The sequence below is a fragment of the Eptatretus burgeri genome, chromosome 18 (genome assembly GCF_056783735.1).
Source record: "Eptatretus burgeri isolate ZD-2024b chromosome 18, Ebu_testis_v1, whole genome shotgun sequence".
In the NCBI taxonomy this organism is placed as follows: Eukaryota; Metazoa; Chordata; class Myxini; order Myxiniformes; family Myxinidae; genus Eptatretus; species Eptatretus burgeri.
In genome coordinates this window covers 45921669-45928118 of record NC_140978.1, presented here as the reverse complement: position 1 = coordinate 45928118, position 6450 = coordinate 45921669, and the positions used below count along the sequence as shown (strand labels likewise).

At 42.7% G+C, this 6450-nt stretch overlaps 1 long non-coding RNA gene across 1 annotated transcript in view; it reads right to left on the bottom strand.

Annotated features, from left to right (window-relative positions):
• LOC147009029 (uncharacterized) overlaps positions 1–6236 on the bottom strand; it is a 31376-nt gene extending 25140 nt beyond the window's left edge. The window contains exons 1-2 of the long non-coding RNA XR_015053303.1: positions 6109–6236; positions 3303–3387 (exon numbers count right to left, since the gene is read on the bottom strand). This is a non-coding gene — a long non-coding RNA (uncharacterized LOC147009029). The remainder of the gene's footprint in view (positions 1–3302; positions 3388–6108) is intronic.
• Between the last annotated feature and the right edge of the window lie 214 nt (positions 6237–6450).

Here is a 6450-nt window from a genome sequence, read left to right as displayed (position 1 = left end):
ACATTGGCCCAGTTCAGTCGGGTCTGACGCCGGACTGCAGTGAGGTCGAGTCCCCGGTGTGGTCGGCGGGCTCGGAGGTTGGCCTCCCTCAAGCGGTTACGCACCGTCTGGGCTGAAATGCGCCTGTTATGCAGCCCGACAGTCTCATCGGCAGTCCTCGTGGCCGGTCGGAGTCGATCCCGGAGATGTTGCAGCCTCATGTGACGATCCTGACCGGCGGTGGTCACACGTGGTCGCTGGGCATGTGGGCGGTTCACGGTGCTTCCAGTCTCTCTGAGGCGCGTTCTCAGGCGGCTAATGGTGGAGTGGTGGACATTGAAGTGTGCTGCAACGGCCCGTACTGACGTCCCAGCATTCAGCATGCCAATGGCACGCTCCCTCAAGATTTGTGACATCTGTGGCATGTTGACATTTGGCACCAGTCCACATTTTGGGGAGGCCTTTTATAGGGCAAGCTATAGGGAGTGTTTGTGTCCTGGTCACGCTCACTGACCATCACTCTGTCAAGCCCCATGGTGCTCATGGGAAGGATTACTCAACGTGTGAGTCCACACACTCAGAGTGGTCAATTTCAATGGGAACATCTGTCTTGAGCAAAACAAAGGAACCATTGCTCAAACATATCATCGGTTTGACCATTTTCCCATAATGGCAATCTTGACTTAGATATTTAGGTTGGTGCGTTTATATTTTTGTTCAGTACAGAAACAGGAATTCAGTGTGAAAATTCAGTGACCATATATCGTTGTTGGTGGAGCCGGTAACCTTGGCAACCATTATTATTATTATTTTTTCAAATGGTTTCTGGTCACAATCACAGAATTATTCGATCACAGGTGAGATATATTTCATTTCTTACAATACTATCGATATCTCCAACCACTTGACGATGTCTTATCAGAGGAGCCATTGAAATATGACATACGTAATGCACAGAGGTTGGGGTTTGGAGTTTGGTGGGGGTGGGTGTGTGTTGAAACGTTATTGAGTTTTACACTTACAGGGAGACGGAGGTGTTTCCAGAGCCGTTATGTAACGACCTTTTTCATTACATGTTAAAACGAGCTGTAAGATGCCTTTTTGAACGTTTCTGGGTGAGATTTGCTGGAACCTTTAATGAGGTTCTGATTGAGCATTTCTCGATTAGCCATGGCTTTGCCGAGAGATCTTACTGTAAGCTGGTTGATGGAAGAAAAGAAAAAGTGACGCCATCTCCCTCAGAAGAGGAAGAAGAGGCTGCAACAGTAAAATAGGTTGTCCATTCTCTCTCTCGCTCTCTCACTCTCTCTATATACATATATATATATATATATCTACAGCCGGTCCCTGACTTACAATGGGTCGAATTATGATTTTTCGACTTTACGATAGTGCGAAAGCGATTCACATTCAGTAGAAACCGTACTTCGAATTTTGATCTTTTCCCAGGCTAGCAATATGCAGTACGACACTCTCTCGCGATGCTGGGCAGCGGCAGCGTGCTGCAGCTCCCTGTCAGCCACACGATCACGAGGGGAAATAACCGATACTCTACAGTGTACTGTGTTGCCAACGTTTTTTGGATATTGTGTTTTGTGTTTTCGCATCCCATAATGTCGACAAAACGCCCATCTGTCTCCTGCCTCTGATGAGGAGAAGAAGAAGAAGAGGAAGGCAATTACTCTTGAGATGAAACTCAAGATAATTGCCCAGCATGAAGGCGGCAAGCCAGTCATGGTCATTGCACGCGAGTTCGGACTTTCGCAATCGACGATCTCGACCATCTTAAAGGATAAGAAGCGAATCGGTGATGCAGTGAAATCGTAAGCATCAGTTAAATCCACTGTAATCACAAAGAAAAGAGCTGGGCCGATTGATGACAAGTAATTTTTCCATTTCACGTGATTTGAAGACCAGGTCCAGAAGCGCATGCCGCTTAGCCGACTGACAATCCAGGCTAAGGCAAGAAGTCTTTTCGATACGCTAAAAGAGCGTGCCGATGATCCTACGTATACACAAATGTTTACAGCAAATCATGGGTGGTTCTAACGCTTCAAAAGGCGTCATAATTTTCACAATGTGAAGGTCAGCAGTGAGGCAGCAAGGGCCGATACTGAATGTGCCGAAGCTTTTAAGGAAGAGCTGCATAGAATAATTGTGGTTGAGAAATATTTGTCAGAACAAATATTTAATGTCGATGAAACGAGCTTGTTCTGGAAGTGTATGCCGGAGCGTAGATACATTCATCAAGAGTCCAAGCATTTTCATTAGATTTGTTAGGAAGGAAGGTTAGATGTATTAAATGCATTTTCGACTTACGATATTTTCAACTTACGATGGATTTATTCGGATGTAACCCCATCGGAAGTCAGGGAACGACTGTATATATATATATATATATATATATATACATATATATATACATATATATATATATATATATATATATATATATACATATATATATATACATATATATATATATATATATATATATATATATATATATATATATATATATATATATATATATATATATATATATATATATATATATATATATATATATATATATATGTATATATATATATATATATATATATATATATATATATATATATATATATATATATATATATATATATATATATATATATATATATATATATATATATATATATATATATATATATATATATATATATATATATATATATATGTATGTATATATATATATATATATATATATATATATATATATATATATATATATATATATATATATATATATATATATATATATATACATATATATTTTGCAGCTGTGCGATCATGATTGTATTTCTGACCCTGACGCTTGTTATCAACAGTTTCTCCGATGTCATGATGAACAAGAGAAAGTGTGGTTTTGAGTTCTCGCTTCATAAGCAATTCGGCTGGAGGCACTCCAGTTATGGTATGTGGTCTGGATCTGTAACCGAGCAACATGCGTGACAAACACGTTTGAAGTGAACCTTGAGTAACACGCCTTAACCCTTGCTTGATAACCTGTACAGCACACTCTGCCTGACCATTAGAAGCGGGTTTAAACGGAGCAGAACGGACATGTTTGATACCATTCAACCTCATGAATGCCTGAAATTCCTGACATGTAAAACATGAACCGTTATCACTTACCAACACATCAAGTAGACTGTGAGTGATGAACATGACACGTAAATTCTCAATGGTGGTGGCAAAAGTGCTGGTGGACATGATACAGCACTCAATCCACTTGGAAAATGCATCAATGACAACAAGGAACATTTTTCCTTAGAACGGACCTGCAAAGTCAACATGGATCCTGGACCAAGGTTTGGAAGGCCACGGTCAATGACTCAGCGATGATTCTGCTGGTGACTTGCTGACCTGCATACATGTATCACAACAATGAACACAAGATTCAAGTTCAGAATCAATACCAGGCCACCAAACATGAGACCTTGCGATAGCGTTCATCGTAACAATACCAGGGTGGGTACTATCTAGTTCAGAAACCAACTTCTATCTTCCCTGCTTTGGCATGATGACACGTCGGCCCCAAAGTGAGCATTCTGACTGGACAGATAACTCATGTCTATGACGTAAATATGGTTTCTACTCCTGAGTCTGGTATACAGGACCAATCACCAGTCATAACACAATGCTTAACTACAGACAACACAGGATCTCTGTTAGACCACAGCAGTGACTGGAGAATTGTCACTCTCAAACACAATCATAGCTAATACAAGGTCAGCAGGTTGAGGGGTATTGTTACAATCAGTGATAGGTACCGGCAGTCGACTCAATGCATCAGCACAATTCCCAGTGCCAGGCCTGTAATGAATCGTATAATTGTAACCAGACTGTGTCAAGGCCCACCACTGAACACGTGATGACGCAATGGTGTTGATTCCCTTGTTCTCTGAAAACAAGAAGGTGAGCGGATTGTGATCAGTTTCAAGCTCAAATTTACGACCAAACAAATACTGATGCATCTTGGTTACCCCAAACACACAGCCTAATGCTTCTTTATCAACCATTCCATAGGCTCTTTCAGCTTTCCTCAAGCTTCTGGAAGCATATTAAACAGGTTGTAACTTGCCCGACTCATTGGCTTTTTGTAACACACAGCCTTCCCCAAAGGCACTGGCATCACATGACAATACAAGATGCTGACATGGATCATAATGAACAAGCAACTTGTAAGAACACAATAGACCTTTAGCTTCCTTGAAGGCATCATCCTTCTGCCTTGCCCCAAACCCAAGTTTTCCCTTTCCGAAGTAACTGATGCAGGGGTTCTAACACTGTGCTAAACTGTGGCAAGAAACTGCCAAAATGGTTGAGCAAATCCAAAAAGGAACGCAATTGTGACATATTTTCTGGTTTAGGTGCGTTATTGATTGCTTCGACTTTGGAATCACACGGCATGATCCCAGCGGCAGTGACTCTTCTGCCGAGGAATACAACTTTGGGCGCCATAAACACACATTTCACACGTTTCAGTCTGAGTCCTTCTTTGTTCAAACGACACAGGACTTCCTCCAGGTTACTCAAGTGTTCTGCAGTGTTGCAGCCCATGATCAGGATGTCATCCGAGAACATGACAGTCTTTGGCACAGATTTCAATAGACTCTCCATGTTTCTCTGAAAGATAGCAGCTGCTGAATGTATTCCAAAAGGACAACGATTGTAGATAAACAGCCCCTTGTGAGTGTTGATGCACGTTTCCTTGACTCCTCATCCAGCCCTTGTGTCTTGTAGGCAGACGTCAGATCCAACTTGGTGAATGACTTTCCACCAGCTAATGTCGAAAACAGGTCATCTGCTTTGGGCAGTGGATACTGATCCTGCATGGAGTGGTGATTTATGGTCACCTTGTAGTCCCCACAGATCGTCACTGCTCCATCACCTTTCAGGACCGGAACAATTGGACTCGCCCATTCATTGAACTCAACAGGACAGATGACCCCCTCACTCTGGAGTCTCTCAAGTCCACACTAGATCTTTTCCCTCATCAAGTAGGGAACAGACCAAGCTTTACAGTAGATGGGCTTTGCTTCCGAGTCCAGATGAATCTTGACTCTCATCCCTATGAAGGAACCAATTCCTGGCTCAAACAGAGATGGAAACTTATCCAGCACTCGAGCACAACTGGAAGCCTCCACTGGAAACAGCTTTTTGATCTCATGCCAGTTCAGCTTTATGTTCTCAAGGCAGTTCCAACTGAGTAATGTAGGGCCATTGCTTGGTACAACCCACAGAGGCACACCATAAGACACACTGACATCTGTGCTGCCAATCACCGGAACAATTTCCTTGGTGTAGGTATGAAGTTTGGCCTTCACTGGACTCAATTTGGGCTTCACAGCCTCACAGTCCCACAACTTGTCAAATGTCTCCTGGCTCATAATTGACTGACTCACCCCTGTGTCCACTTCCATTGACACCTGCTTGCCATTCAGTTGAAGATCAACAGTTATTGGTGCAGTGTTGCCATGGATTTGTATACATCTCACACTCCTCACCATGCAGTGATGACTTTTATCAGCTCCAGCAACATGCTCACCCTCATCCACATGATGGGTGGTGCCAATACTATCACCACCGCTGGATTGGAAACACCTCTTTTGAAGATGCCCAATCTTGCCACATCTGTTATGTGTGTACCGCTTGAAACGGCACTGGTAAGCCATATTACTTGCACCATAACGCCAACACAAGTTCTTGGGGCCGCTTGCTACTGATGAAGCAGATTTCAAACACACGACTGGCTTAGGTGTAGCCTTATACGAAGATTGAGCAATCTTATTTACATTAGCTGCACTTGAAGAGTGCTGGCTCTTCAACGAGATCTCCTTCAGGTTTTCAGCTGTTGTCATGCACGCCTGTGCGATCTTCACTGCTTTTCCTCGGTCAAGGTCGTCTTCTTGAGCAAGGAGTTTTCGTAAGATGACATCATGATTTACCCCAATCATAAAAATGTCTCGGAGCATCTCATCAAGCACAGCACCAAACTGACACGGTTCTGCTAAACGGGACAGATCAGCAACAAAACGTGAAATGTCCTGATTTTTTTGGCAAGTGTGTGTGTAAAACTTATACCTCGATATGATCAGACCAGCTTTTGGGTTGAAGTGTATCTTGACGAGCTCACAGAGTTCTTCAAATGACTTGTCAATTGGTCGCCGTAGTGACAGCACGTTTTTGATGAGTCCATACACCTTCTGCCTGCACACAGTCAACAACACAGCACAACAACGGACGGCATCACCAACAACCACCATGTTGTTGTTCACGAAATACTGATCAAGCTTCTCGACAAAATCCACCCAATCCTCCCCATCGGAGTATTCAAGGAGAATGCTGACAGTCGCCATCGAGACACGGAGAGTTTTTCACCTCGTCGCCACTTGGAATGTCATGATGTACAAACAATCAGACCGA